Below are 15,065 nucleotides of genomic sequence, written 5' to 3' on the forward strand. Positions count from 1 at the left end.
CGCAGGCAATCTGTTATACCTTCCAGAAAGTGCAGGAGAATTTTCCACATATGGTTTGCATCCATACATCACTATTTTGTCTGGTCCCATTTCTTGTTAAAGTGACTTTCCTTATTAGTCCCCTATTATGCAACTCTAATATTAAATACATCACAAAATTAATTTTGCCTCTTTCTCATTAAACTTAAAACAAAAAAAAAACAAATTTATAGCTAATGGGCAAGATTTAAGATGTGAAGTGTAGCAATTGTGACTGTGGGAGAGAAAGGGAAAAATGGAATAAGAAATAATATTTTGCTTTTGGAATTACTACCTATGGAAATTGTAAACTATATGTTCACATATAGAAAAGTCTCTCTCATGTCACTTTTCATGTTAGTGGTCACAAAGTATGTTTAATTAGCTTATACATGTAAAATTATACACATATACAACCAAACAAATGCATGTCATGGAATGTAATTGAAATTGTCTCCATATCAAGACAGTTGTGACCAAAAGGAATAAATAAACAGGGCATGGTGGCACACATCTTTAATCCCAGCACTTAGGAGGCAGAGGTAGGAGGATTGCTCCTCAAGGCCACCCTGAAACCACATTGAAACCACATAGTGAATTCCAACTCAGCCTGAGCTGAGAGTGAGACCTACCACAAAACACCAAAATAAATAAATAAACAAATAACCAATCAATTTCGTTTTGACAATGGACAATGAATCACATTGGATACCTAAGTAAAACTTCTGGTTCATAAACTAGTAATATTTTTCATGATCTAGTGTATGGAAGTATCTAGTTGTTAAGTTTATTAAGCATTTTTATAAAATGACTAAAATCTTCATATCCTAATAACTAAGTATTCAAGAGAAGGGAAATCAAGATTATCTGTGCATTAAAATAAGGAGTGCACTAGGATTCATCCTCAGTGCAATGATAGCTCCGCAATCTAGCATACTTCCAAAGAGGAAAAGTACGTTAGAAAATACTACAGAGCAAGGAGACTGACAGGCTCTTTCAAGACTTCAGTCCAATGGGTATGCATTTAAGATGCTATGCCAGGCAACATTCTGGACATGGATAATTGAAGATGAGTTACAGAGATCCTTTAGGGAAGATTGCATTGCCAAAGGATAAAAGAAGAGTTATAACAAAAATGAATATCATTGTATTGCACTAAGTCATAATATGGTAGAGTTTTTAATTTTACAACCAAGGATTATGTCTTCTGCTTCTATCTATTCCACATACTCTGGGAATGGCACCTTGAAAATTTGTTGAGACTTGCCTGTTTAGAGAGATGGGACATCGGCTTGAAGCTACTTCTGATTTTTCACAATAAGATGATGATTTGTGTTCCTTTACAACAAGGTCTGAGCTTTCTATCAACCTCTGCCTACCAAGTTCACTATATTCATATACTTAGCATTTAAATTATTTCATTATCTTAGCATTTTCAAGTTCATGTTACAATTGTTAGTAAAATTAAAAATCCACATGTGGTAGATAGTATTACACAGACTTCATTAAAGTCTTTTAGAGTGAATTATTATATGATTTTTTCCTGCTTGTCCCCTATTTCAAGGATATGGAAATGATTAGATTAAAAAAATCAATTTTGGGCTGGAGAGATGGCTTAGCGGTTAAGCGCTTGCCTGTGAAGCCTAAGGACCCCGGTTCGAGGCTCGATTCCCCAGGTCCCACGTTAGCCAGATGCACAAGGGGGCGCACGCATCTTTAGTTCATTTGCAGTGCTGGAAGCCCTGGCGCGCCCATTCTCTCTCTCTCCCTCTATCTGTCTTTCTCTCTGTGTCTGTCGCTCTCAAATAAATAAATAAAATTTAAAAAAAAAATCAGTTTCTTTTTGAAAACTAAAGAGTAAATGACATTGATAAGTGACTATATGGCAAAGATCACACTGTCAAACACAGCAAAAGCTTCCTTTGGTATGAAGTGTGCAATTCCAAAATAATTTTAATTTCAAGTTCAAGGTTGGTCTCCCATGGAGTTTTATATCAGAGAGCCAAAACCTCAGACTGTTAAAATCCCTGACAACACTCCGAGAAAATTTGCTTGCTCTGAGGAATTAATCTTATATTTTTGGAGCTATATTTCTGTGTCATTGGAAATTAGTTGCCATTCACGTTAGACATGTGAAGGATCAAAGAGAGGAAGTGGGGAAACAGCTCATCCATGTTATTGCCTCACTTGATCAGCTGTTATTCTATTCATCATGTCATTTCATGGGTGAAATGAGAATCTCTTTCAAAGTAAGTAAAATAGTGTCAGTTTTTAAAGTGAAATCATGTTGAACTCTCCCAACAATTCTCCAAGTGCAGAGCATCCAACTGCTGTTGCTAGTGAAAAATTCAGTAAGGTTTACCTGGATTCCCTGACTATAATTTGATAGATGATTTTCATTTGCTTACAACATAGTCAAGTGCTTTCAAAAAAATATAATTTCAACAGAATTAGTACTTGGGTCTGGCAAGAATCTTTCTCAACATGCCTTTAAACATTTTCCCCCTTTTCTTCTATTTTTTTCAGTTTCTATTTAAATATGTTTATTTATATATTTTGGAAGGGGGTAGAAAGAGAGAGAGAAAGAATGAATATGGGTGTACCAGGGTCTCTAGCCACTGCAAACAAATTCAAGAAGCATGTATCACTTCATATATCTGGAGTTATAGCAGTACTGGAGAATCAGACCTGGGCCATCAGGCTTTGCAAGGAAGCATTTTTCATGCTGATCCATCTTTCCAGCATACTTTTTCTTTTCTTTTCTTTTCTTTTTTTTTTCTACAGGGATTGTATAGCATCTGGAATTCAGAAACTGTCTTTCAAACACATTCAGTTTTGAAATAGAAATCTTATCCCATTCTTTGAACTTCTTGCCATTTCAAACTCCTTGCATATAAATCCAAGAAATGATCTTTAAAATGTGATTGATCCAAAGGATACATTTTTACTTCACGGGCTTTAGGAATTGAACTTGTGCTATCAGTTCTAGTGGGAACTTCAAACTTTGCCTCCAAAGGTTTGGTATCTGAATCTACTGAAATAAACAGGCAATGTACAAAGAGGAGAAACTTATACAGATTTATTTGATTATAGTTTTACACAACACAGGACTTTTCAGATGGAAGACCCAAGCTTCTTGAGTATTTGATATTTTTATCCTTGGGAGATGGAGTTCTGTAGAAATATGATTGTATAAGGCCTGGCAAGATTTCTCAGTGCTTAAGGCACTTACCCGCACAGCCTAATGACCTGAGTTTGATGGCCCAGTACCCACATAAAGTCAGATGAACAAAGTGACCCATGGGTGTGGAGTCCCTTTGCAGCACCTGGATGTCCTGGCATACCCACATTCATTCTCTCCTCCCCCCCCCTTTTGCTTCCAAATAAATAAATATGTTTTTAAAAAGGAAATAGGATTGGACAAAAGGTACAAGTGTGATGGTAGTATGCAGAATGAAGAGAACAGACACCAAAGCCTGTGTGTTCACATCCTCCTCGGACTCTGCAGCCGTCCTTCCAGATATGGAACTGTGCTCATTCTGAGATGTGGGTCTTATGTCATAAAGTCAAACAAAGTCACAGGTTGTTTGTGTGATCAAGCTTTGCACAGAAAAGCAAGAGGATGCTATAACAGTGTCATTAGGTTTTGTGGCTGGTTTTACAAAAAGGTCACTGCATTCTATGACCTGCCTAGTGGAAGAGGAACTGGAGTTTCCATGGCTTTCCGTGGAGTGGGCATGAAGGGTGAAGAAAACATTGTTTTTGAGGGCTTCACATTAGGATATCCTTCTATAATTTCCAGCAACTCAAAACAATGGAGAATGGGTTTTGTGGATGAACATGGATTTTTGTGTTTCCTGTTAATCACACAGTATATTTGACATGCCGAGGATTTTGAAACTTACTTCAATTTTCACTCATATTTTGTAGAGTCTAATTATGAAAAAAACAGTATCTTAATTAAGGTCTCTATGGCCATGAAGTTTTATATCCTGCCTAATATAATTTTTCAAAAGTACATAGAAAGAGATAGCTTAGAATTAAAAGTTATATAAAAATGTCTTCTTATAAATAAATATTGTGGGCAATCTGATGATATTAAATCATCATGAATAGAGTAGCATGTTTTATTGACTTGGGAATTGTTTACTATAGAAACTCTGTTAGTTGTAGAAAAGCAATCAACTTAAAGAAGTTAAATTACATATTCCTTGGAAAGCTTTACATTTTAATGTGTTTATTTCTTTAGTATTATGTATTTCAACTTTGAGAAATCAGAGATACCTCAATAAATTCATCCAACTACTCTACTTCCTTCAAGTATAGTGTGGTGGTTTGATTCAGGTGCCCCATAAATTTAGGTGTTCTGAATGCTAGGTTCCCAGTAGATGGAGATTTGGGAATTAACGCCTACTGGAGTCAGTATATTGTTGAGGTGGGCTTATGGGTGTTATAGCCAGTTTCCCCTTGCCAGTGTTTGGCACATTCTCCTGTTGCTACTGTTCACCTTATATTGGCCAGGTTGATGTCCACCCTCTGCTCATGCCTTGGTTTTCCCCTGCAATCTTGGAGCTTCCCTTGAGTCTGTAAGCCAAAATAAACCCCCTTTTCCCCTAAAACTGCTCTTGGTCAGGTGATTTCTGCCAGCAATGCGAACCTGACTACAACACATGCATTATTTATAAGCATTTGACAGATGGGGAAGTAAAGATGAGAAAACTTAAAAATGATGCACCTAAGTGGGAAGGAAAGAGCTAAAAAATAGGTTTCAGCCCATTCTAGCAGGTCAACAATTTTGTTGCTTGGTAAAAAAGGGAGTTTACTTCAGACAGAATTAAATTTAGATCCTGGCTTCACCACTATCAGGAAGTTGTGAAGTGCATTTGCTCTTATGTAAACAGACATATTTAACACCTCCACCACCATGTCCTTGTGAAGATAGAGGTGGTAAACACATACAGACTGTGGACTGTGGCTTATGAAGTAAGATTTATAATTCTTTTTTTTAAAGATTTTTATTTATTTATTTGAGAGTGACAGAGAGAGAAAGAGGCAGAATGAGAGCAAGAGGGAGAATGGGTGCGCCGGGGCCTCCAGCCATTGCAAACGAATTCCAGACGCGTGTGCCCCTTGTGCATCTGGCTAATGTGGGTCCTGGGAAGTCAAGCCTCGAACTGGGGTCCTTTGGCTTCACAGGCAAGCGCTTAACCACTACACCATCTCTCCAGCCCCATTTATAATTCTTAAACTCTGTTGCCTTTTCCAAATTAGGCTTATCATTTCCAGCAATAAGTGTTTGGAGAGGGTAGTTTCTGTGTCAATCAAAATGTCCAGAACACTTATGATAGAATCTGTGTTTTGTTTCCAGTTCACATCCTCTTAATTTACTTGAAAGCCACTATCTTTAAGAAAGACAAAGATAAGGAAGAGAAGTTGCTGTTTTTTGTTTTGTTGTTTTTTTTTTTTTTGTTGTTGTTGTTGTTGTTTTTCCTGCTTTAGTTCTCCAGTTTCTCAGTAGAAATACAACAGTGGTGACCAAAGACCACTTCCTATGGGATCTGCTGTTATCCTGGTTGACTGTGAACTTCTGGTTGGGCACCTTGCTATCATTGCTATCACAAGTCCAGTGATATTGTTGAATTAAAGAGCAAAGCACAAAAAAGGCCTTAGGCAAAGAACTAGAAAGATCCCATGCCATGTTCATATTTCCCCTGGCATAATGCGAGATTTGAATTTACAGCAAACCAAGGCTTACATCAATCATTTTCTCTCCATCATAAATGTGACTAGAGAATTGTGACCCTGTCCTGTCTTCCTGACCCAAACTTCCAGAAACATAGGAAAGCTGAGTTAACATATCCTCACTTCTTTTTACTTCACCAACATCTGCAGTTCTGTCAGGAAATGGAGATAGTTTATAGATGTAAATAGTTTATAAAGCTACCTTGGAAATAAATTTGGTGGGTTTCATCTTTTTCCTGTTTTCATAAGCATCTCTGCAGCAGCTGGAGCTCACCAGCAGAATGGCTGTGTACCTTGCGCAAGGGCCAGTGTTTGAGCCTAGGCCTCACAAAGATAAATTAAGAAGATAGCAACAGTATATATTATATCTAAATATTCTCCAGAGTCTCTAAGAGAACTGAAGTTCATACAAGAAATCAAAGTCCTCCAATTTTGGATTAATGCTGTCAGATTCTGTCTCCCTTGTGCCTCCTCTTCTTTTACAGACCCTCTGCTTAACAAAAACACTCCTTTCCCACAGACATAAATTCTGCCATCATGGCCCTGTCCACCACACGTGTGCTGCTGCATTGATCAGGGTTTGAACATAGACTCATAATGAGATTCTGCTGTGTTCTGGTAAAGTTAGCACTTTTAAGAATATCTATATTTGATCACTAAAAATCTATATACATTTTACTGTCAAGTCAAAGACTGGCCTGAAACACGTAGAGAATATTTTACAATAAGGAACAAGGCAAGGCATAGGCACCACAAACCTCTCAGGCTTGATAGCTGAGAAGTTTATTAGCTGCTAAGCAGCATTCCTGTCCACTTCCTTAACTTATATTCTGGTCCTCTCTATCTACAGCGGAGTGTTTGCTGAACATCATGCTTTAAGTTCCATCTTATTTTAGGAGACATAGATGCACCACCCATGGTCACTTCTAGTTGCAAAGACAAAACTAACGTGGTATAGTTGAAATGAGAAAATGGAGCAGTTACATGTAAGAAGCTGCAGAATGTGTTACAGAACCAAGGTCTTGACAAATTGTAAGAAAGAAAGGAAAGAAGCCAATGTCTTATGTGGAAGATTATGTGGTTGTGTCAGAAGCTCTGTCAGATGGTGCTTGCCCCTTATAACTCTTAACAAACATCTGCTTGTTTGTAATAGTTGTTCATGCGAATGCCACATTATGCATACAAACCATAAAACAGAGGCTGGAGAGGTGGTTCAGTGAACCTTTGCATGCATGAGGGCCTGAAAAGGCCTGAAACAACTGAGTTAAATTCCCCAAAGCCCACATAAGCAGCTGGGAATGTACATGAACATCTGTAGCACTAGTCCTGTAGGAAGCAGAGACCAGAGAATCTCCGGGGCTCATGAAAATGGCAAAACCTTGGAATCAATGAAGCGGGTCCATCTCCAGGAAACAAATGGGTAAGCAATGTGGGGAAGACCAATATTGTTCGCTGGCTTTTCTCTCTGCTTGAGGCTCAGTATTTGCACACACATGTGCTTACACCACACACACACACCCCACATCATGTTTACACCACACACACATGCACCATTCTCTCCTTCTTTATTAGTCTTTCAATATGACTTATTTTCCATTACATAAAATTTCCATTTCTACATTGCTCTTTTATCCATCTGTTCTATGTTTCCCATTTCTCTTCATAGAGAGCTCATATCGGCATATTATCTTCCACAGAGATGTTCCCAGTTGGCTCTTTTAATAAACAGAGCCATAGACATAAATATTTAGAGCTGTAAGTTACTTTGGAGAATCACCTTTTCCCACTTTCATTTCACAGCTGTTGAAATTGAGGTCAGAATAAATGAAGTGATTTGCCTAGAATCAAACACTGTATAGAGGAAAAATCAGATATAATATGAAACTGAAGTTTACATCTGTCAATGTACCATGTTGTTCATTCACTAAACCTTTATTTATGTGATGGGGTCCATTGTAGGAACTGAGGAGCCCACAGAGGCCCCCTGGGGCACAATTCTGCTCCTGCTTCTTGTATTTCTGCAGCAATCTCATTTCTCAGGTATGTGTGCTGTAGCAACTTCCTGCTGCATCATATTTTAGTAGTTTCATTTCTTTATGCTTTGATAGTGTCTTGATCATCACTCGATCTCAATTAACTTTCCCAGGCTTCTCATTTAATTAATTTCCATCCTCCTTTTCATGGTACAGACTGGCTCTCCTGACTTAATGCCACTTGCTTCATTATATCCCCCATTCTAAAATAATTATTTTGAGTATAATGAAAATGTTAAACATGGTTGAAAGTAGTATGTGATTTTTACAACTCTAAATGCCAAAAAAGTCTTAGTATTTGTTGACTTGTATAACAAAGGATCACAACAGTATAATAAATACATCTGTATCTATAGCCTGTTCTCATTTTTACTCCTTGTTGGTAAATTTTTGATTCTATTGTAACTGGGGCAGACTTGAAGACATAAATTACATAAATGGCTAGCAAGGGTTAGACACAAAAGGGAAAAAATGAAAAGTTCCTTTATTCTTAAATCCTATATTTCAAAGAGTCCATATTCTGAATTGTTGCACTCTAATAGAACTTACTAGCAGCACCATGAGGGCCTTGATTCACATAGAACATTTGTTTACTACTTTATATGATAAGTCGTTTTCTTTGCATTGCCTATTATTGTCCATTACTCATGCAAATAAAACTATCCTCAATAATTATACACAGCATGATGCAGTGTTTTGCTGTGATTTTGTGGGGGTTGCATTTCTGTATGTGCAGTGTGTATGTTTACATGTGTATGAGAACACATGTTTGTAGGTTCAGTTGTGTGCATGAGTATGGAGACCTAAGGTTAACTTCAGGTGTCCACATTATTCATTTTCTGCCTTAATTTTTTAGGGTCTCTCACTGAACTTAGAGCTCACCAATTAGGCTAGACTACCTGGCCAGAGAGCCCCTGAGATGTACCTGCCTCTGCCTCCCCAGCATGGGGATTCCTAGCACCTGCTACTACACCCGGCATTCTGTGTGGGATTTGGGGATCCAGGCATAGATCCTCATACTCGTGCAGCAAGCACTTGAAACATTGAACCCTCTCTACAACCCAATCTTGTGTCTAAGGAATTAAATAAAGTTAACCACAGTTCATTATGATAATGGAGTGATAGTGCAAGTGACATTTTTATAAGGCAGTTTTATAGCATGTGTATGCCTCTATAAATTTAAAATGCTAACAAAATGTTACAAATGGCTGAGGAGGTGGCTCACTGGATAAAGCACTTGATGTGCAAGTATAAGTAGTTTAATTCAGACAGCCACACACCATGGAAGAGCCAGAAGCTGTGGTGAGCTTCTGTAATCCCAGTATACCTATAGCAAGATGAAAGACAGGCAAGAAACATTCCCTGAAGCAGATGGACAGCCAGCCAAACAAATGGGCTGATGAACAAGAGACTACCTCACAACAAGAACAAGGTGCAAGGCAAGAACTTACACTCAGAAGTTTTCCTTAGACACACACATACATGAACTGTGGCAAATACATGTACTTGCACATGTGAACATGCACACACATATACACATAAAGTTCACACTCATACACACACATACACATACACAAAAATTGCAAAGATAGTATAAGTATGCATCCTCCTGTGTGTATTCACCAATTATATACACTTTTGCCTTACATCATTCATTTCTCCTCTTCTCATTTTTCCATATGTATGCATATATATATATATGATATGTCTATATATAATTATGTCTTTCCTCAGCTGAAACAATAATGTTCTTAATATCTCATTGTTTCCTGCATACACGTACCCTTGGCTCAGCATCTAACCCAAGCTTGTGGTACATTTAGTTGTTGTGCAGTGTTTTCTTTTTGTAAGTTAAAAGGCTTACATTCAGTCAGTAATGACTTGGATAATGCCCGTTTTTAAAATGATCTGTGCTTGCTGACTGTTGTTCCAAGAATAAGAATGTAAGCCAAAAGATAGCTAACAAAATCCCTTAGGATTGGCGATATCTGTGTGAGGATATTAAAAGCCAGCCTTGCAACTATGTTCAGACTACAAGTTTTGACATTTCTGTAAGAGGTGGTCCAAGAGAGAAAGCTGAGTTTATCACCATTTTACAGGGCTGACATTTAAAACTTTGGAATTGGGTTTTTACTGCCAGCCCACTTTGAAGAGGTAGTGTTTGCAGGGGACCAAGCTGCAAGGATTCACAGTGTACTCTAACACCAAATCTCACGCACCCTGTCAGTGAAGGTTCAATTAAAATCCATATATTTAGCTTGATATGATGGCTCACACTTATAATCCTGGTGCTTAGAAAATCGAAGTAAGAGTCTCACTGTGACTTCAAGGCCAGTCTGGCCTACAGATTGAGTTACAGGTCAGGCTGCACGAGATTGAGACCCTACCCTCAATAAGCACAAACACAAGCAAAAAATTAAGATAGCACAAAAACTTTATGTTCAAAATGAAATGCTTGAAATATTTCAAAACAAACTCCCCATGCAAATGTTAAGTATTTATAACTGCAAATAATCCTTTATTGGAACTTACAGGTGCATGCTTTGAATTCATCAGTATGAACATATTGATGAATTTCCCTTCCCTCAAAAAAATGACCACAAATGGAAAACTATATATGTCTATGACATCAAAGCATGTAACTTTTTCTTAATTCTGTAGATAGCATGATGACAAGGGTATGAGTTATGAATGACTCGTTTTCTGGCTACTTCATGTAATATGATCTGAAGGTTTCAGATAATTTTCCCCATGCCAAGCATGCTTCTAATATTGGATAAAAATCTCATCTGTTTTATTGACTGTGAATGTATATTACATTTTGTGAAAAATCCATAAACCTACTTGAGCTATTTGTAGTATTTTTAAATATTAGGCAAAACTCATAAAAGACCAAGCTTCTATCTGAATAGACAAAATGATAGCAATTGCATTATGGGCATGCAGGTAGATGATGAGAGGTGAGCAGTAATGCAGTGCAGTTGTCATTTTCCCCCTTAAAGTGAAACATAAAAAAAAAAAAAACAGAAACTAGCTACCAGAAAAATGCTACATATGTCTATTCAGATTATGAATAAAATAGTTGCTGTTCCCTACTGTAGAACAAGCTGGCCCAGTCACCCTGGTGATGGATTTGCATGTAAAACCAAAATGAAGCTAAAGCTTTGCAGATAGCCTAAATGACAGAAACTGTCTGATCCTTTCCCAGCATTTCACAGCATCACTTAGGGAAGCCTGACCCTTAGTAATCAATAATATCCAAAATACACTCTCATTTTTAAATAGAAAACAGTTGTTTTTTTCTCTAACAGAGTTTTCCCATATTTATGGCAGAGTGCTATATATCACTGTATTTTAATGTGTATGCCCACAGAATCTTGTTGTGGTTTTTTGTTTTAATAAAAATAGTGATGGGATTCTAAAACTATCTGTAGGCATCATATCTAAAATTGATTGTGGCTCAAAATCATATTTTAAGAGGCAGTCAGGCAAATCTAAGTGCATTTTAACACTGCTGTTCCTAATGGGTTTTGGTAGAAAACAGTTGAGTTCCTAGCAGAAATAAAATGAAAGCGGTCCTTGGAGGCTTAACCACTGAACAGATGCAGTGAACACAGCTTTGGAGGTAGAGCTGTCACTTCACATCTTTCCCACTGAGTACCTCTGTGAGCCAAGAGCCACAGCCACTGCCATTATAATGTTGTAGCTCTGTTGACAATAGATGTTCTGAGAGCTCTTCAAAGCAGCGTAGAGTGCCTACTAGGAATCTATTTTTAACTATTTCATTCTTTCTTGGCTTTCAACTATACTAGGGACTAAAAATGATGAAAACATATATTAAAATGTACTTATGTCTATGTTACGAACATGTACAACCAAATCAAAAGAACTCTTGACATCTTTATTAGATTAAAATATTTTTATTACTTTACTGAACTTTAGTGCGGTAATATTTCACATGTTGGTCATATTCCCTTAGGGTTATATGCTTATATCCCCTCTCCCAGTCTCCATTCTATCAACGATCCTCCTCAGTGGGATGATTGGTATTCACTGTGGGATCATGAATACAGGAATCCCTATGAAGGAATGGGGGAAGTGCCACAGAGTCCTCCTTACCACCCTGTGGTTCTTACAGTCATTCTGCCCCCTCTGCCTCAATGTTCCCTGGGCATTGGTGGGTATGTAGTAAGTCTCCTTTACTGTTAATCCCTCTGGAATCTCTGCATTCCTGTTTTGGTGAGTTTTGGGTATCCACATTATTTACCACCATCTCCCTGTAGCAGGTTATCAGGCTATAAATGAGAGCAACCACTTCCTCTTGTAGGGTTCCCTGGGCCTTGGCAGATGTGATAGAGGTGATGCCTCTTGGACTAGGCAGTAGGCTATCTTTTCTTGTCATGTTGATGGACCTTTGTTCTCTCAAAAAAAAAAAAAAAAAAAAACCAGATTCTTCATCAAGAGTGAGAACAACATTAATTAAAGGGGATATACACAATTACTTAGATGTTTTGATGAGTATACCCATTTTATTAGCCAAAGAATAGTGAGACATCTCTCTGGAGTCTGTGACCTTCCTATCCATAAGATTCTGACTTGTAGTGCTGGAAAGTGCTAAGCTAGTGGCTGGGGTATAATGGCCACCGACAGTATGAACTAGCAGGTGATCCTGCAAGCTACAGAATCAACCAGCCAGGCAAGATATACACACCTGTGCAGTAGTGACACACAGCCTGTGTGAGTAACCACATAGGTTGGATATGAGGTATTCAATAAGAGAAAACTCATACCCGGCACTAAAACAATTTTTGATATTGACTGTTGGAAAGGTTGTTTCTTACTCTCTAAACTGAAAGTTGTACTTTTAATACAATGATCTGAAATTAAGTGTTTCTTAAACCCTGAGAGGTTTTATATATATATATGTAGGTGTTTATAAATGTATCCAATGCACCAGGATAGTATTAGGTAATAAGTAGACCCAGATTCGTGCTAAAGGTAGAGAAACATGTATCATGTTGGTTTTCTAAATCTAAGGATAATATGAAATTTGAAGTAAATGTATAAAGCTGATTGACACTGTCCCTTAATATAATACCAAACATTTAATTGACTGAAGATTGTGATTTATTCCTAGTATAATAATGTAATATTGTCAATGTCTGCCTATTTTACTATTTAAACTGAACCTCTGTGAAACATAATCATAATTGATTTATACAAATTAGTATATAAACTATCCATGCAAGCATTATTTGTAACTCCTCAAACCAATTTTGAAATTCTATCTGCATTATACTGTGTATATTAAATAGTCACAAGCATGACAATAATTTTTATTAGATGGTTATGTTATAAGGCTTTCAGATAGAAATATTTATAATAGAGGTAATATATTTAAGAAAGTTTTAAATGATTCTGAATTGTGTATAGCTAAATGTGAATTTATTGTTTTATTTTAGATTTAAGCAAAGAATTCAGAAAGTAAAAGTAACCCAGAAGTCCCCAGCGGAATAGTAAGTACTTTAATGTTCTATAATTATGCCAGATCTTCTGTAAAATTAGATCCCCCCAGTGCTTTTTACAGAAATATTCACTTTTCTATTTCCTACGATAAGAAATTAGGATAGTAAGCCAGTGGAGTCTCCTAAAACTCAATTTCAATTCACTGGAGTAGACAGGGAATCATTTATCCTATAATCCTCTTAGATAAGAAGGCAGGATAATCTATGTGACAGAGCTCCAGTGCTGAAAATGTTTGTGTTGACTATTTTATTTTTCACATGTGATTTTAAGTTCAAAGGAGGGGAAAAAGTAATAGCAAAGTTGCATCAAAGCTTCTTTCCTTTATGTGATACAAAATGTATTCATTTTAGAAAAAATTTAAATGACTTTAGTATGCTTGGTTTGTTTATACTCATTCAGTTGGACTTATTAAAATGATAACCATCTGCAGACTTACAAGCCATAATTTATTAGTTTTTTCATTTTATCCTATGACTTAACTATGAAATATATTTTCTTATTGTGCTATGATTTAACGTCAGTATTAGTTCTCCTAAATGTGTTTTATCAGGCATATATCAAAGAATTAGTAAGTTGAATGGCAAAAAATAATTTTGTAGAATATATAAAATTACATTCCCATAAAAATAGCCTAGCCCCAAAGACTTTAATGTATGAATCATGTATTAGTTTTGGATGATAAGATATAGGGAATCATGGTCAAAATAATATAAATGAAATTTATATGCAATTTATTTGAGGAATAGGATAGCAACATGTTTATTTTCCTTATGTACCTGATGATTAGTCACTCACAGGCTCACTTTCAGACAGAACTGTGGCCCTTAGTGTTACAGACAATTATACAGTTTAATTTTTTTATATTAATAGTTTTAAAAATAAAAAATTGCCATGGTGGGGGAGTAAAAACTTGTTCTTTGTTTAAAAACCTGAGCTACCACTATGAGATAAGATGCACATAGACATTTACCTCCAGTGCAAGTTTTGAAAGTTTACATGGATCTGATACATGGATGATGGAAGACAGATTTCTATTCATGTATATTAAAAACTATGGTTTAACATCATAATTTAAGAAACTTACTGTAAATTATTGTTTCCCATCTTCTTACTAACCTGAAGAAGTCTTCCATGCCATTCTACTAAAATATAAGTATTTTTTGACACCTAAAAGACCAGATTTTCTTAAAGACTTGTTTAGGTATACAATTTACTTTCTGGATATATTTTCAATTCTCTGTGTTACTCATTAGAGACAGGTTGAATGTTTTAATTGTAGAAGCAAGAGTATTTGTTCTAAGTTCTTTATTAAAGAAGCAAATATCTTCATTACCATCCATTTCTTATCTCTTAATGCAGATTTTTATGAAAATGCATCAGTGACTGTTTATCCGACACCATTGTGCATAAATTGTTAGACTTATTGTTCAGGTACACTAGCATAAGTTCTTTGAATTTTAACACATACATTGAAGTCGGATTTACTGTGGAATACTTGGGAGAGTTCATATTCATGTAATGCAATCTATTCATTTTGAATAATATTGACAATAACAAAATACATGTTTCCCAGGAAAAAAAGAAAACTGTGCATATACCTTCAGTCATATTTGGAGTTTAGGAAAGTTTTTCATCTCAGGTTTTAAGCCTATTCTACTTTACTACAGTCTAATAACTTCTGAGAAATAACCTCACATGCAAAGATAAAAACAACTCTAGTTAAAACCATGATTATAGTTAAATATA

General features: G+C 36.4%; 1 protein-coding gene across 5 annotated transcripts in view; it reads left to right on the forward strand.

The window, feature by feature from the left end:
- The window catches only part of Syt1 (synaptotagmin 1), a 572,391-nt gene that overhangs the window by 168,237 nt on the left and 389,089 nt on the right, over positions 1-15,065 (forward strand). For 3 of the 5 annotated variants that reach the window (XM_045152838.1, XM_045152839.1, XM_004650133.2), the window contains one exon: positions 13,256-13,309. The exons of the other annotated variants lie outside the window; for them this stretch is intronic. The gene's annotated coding sequence lies outside the window, so the exon portion shown is untranslated. The remainder of the gene's footprint in view (positions 1-13,255; positions 13,310-15,065) is intronic. 5 annotated transcript variants of the gene reach the window in all.

Source organism: Jaculus jaculus, chromosome 6, assembly GCF_020740685.1.
Source record: "Jaculus jaculus isolate mJacJac1 chromosome 6, mJacJac1.mat.Y.cur, whole genome shotgun sequence".
Lineage (NCBI taxonomy): Eukaryota > Metazoa > Chordata > Mammalia > Rodentia > Dipodidae > Jaculus > Jaculus jaculus.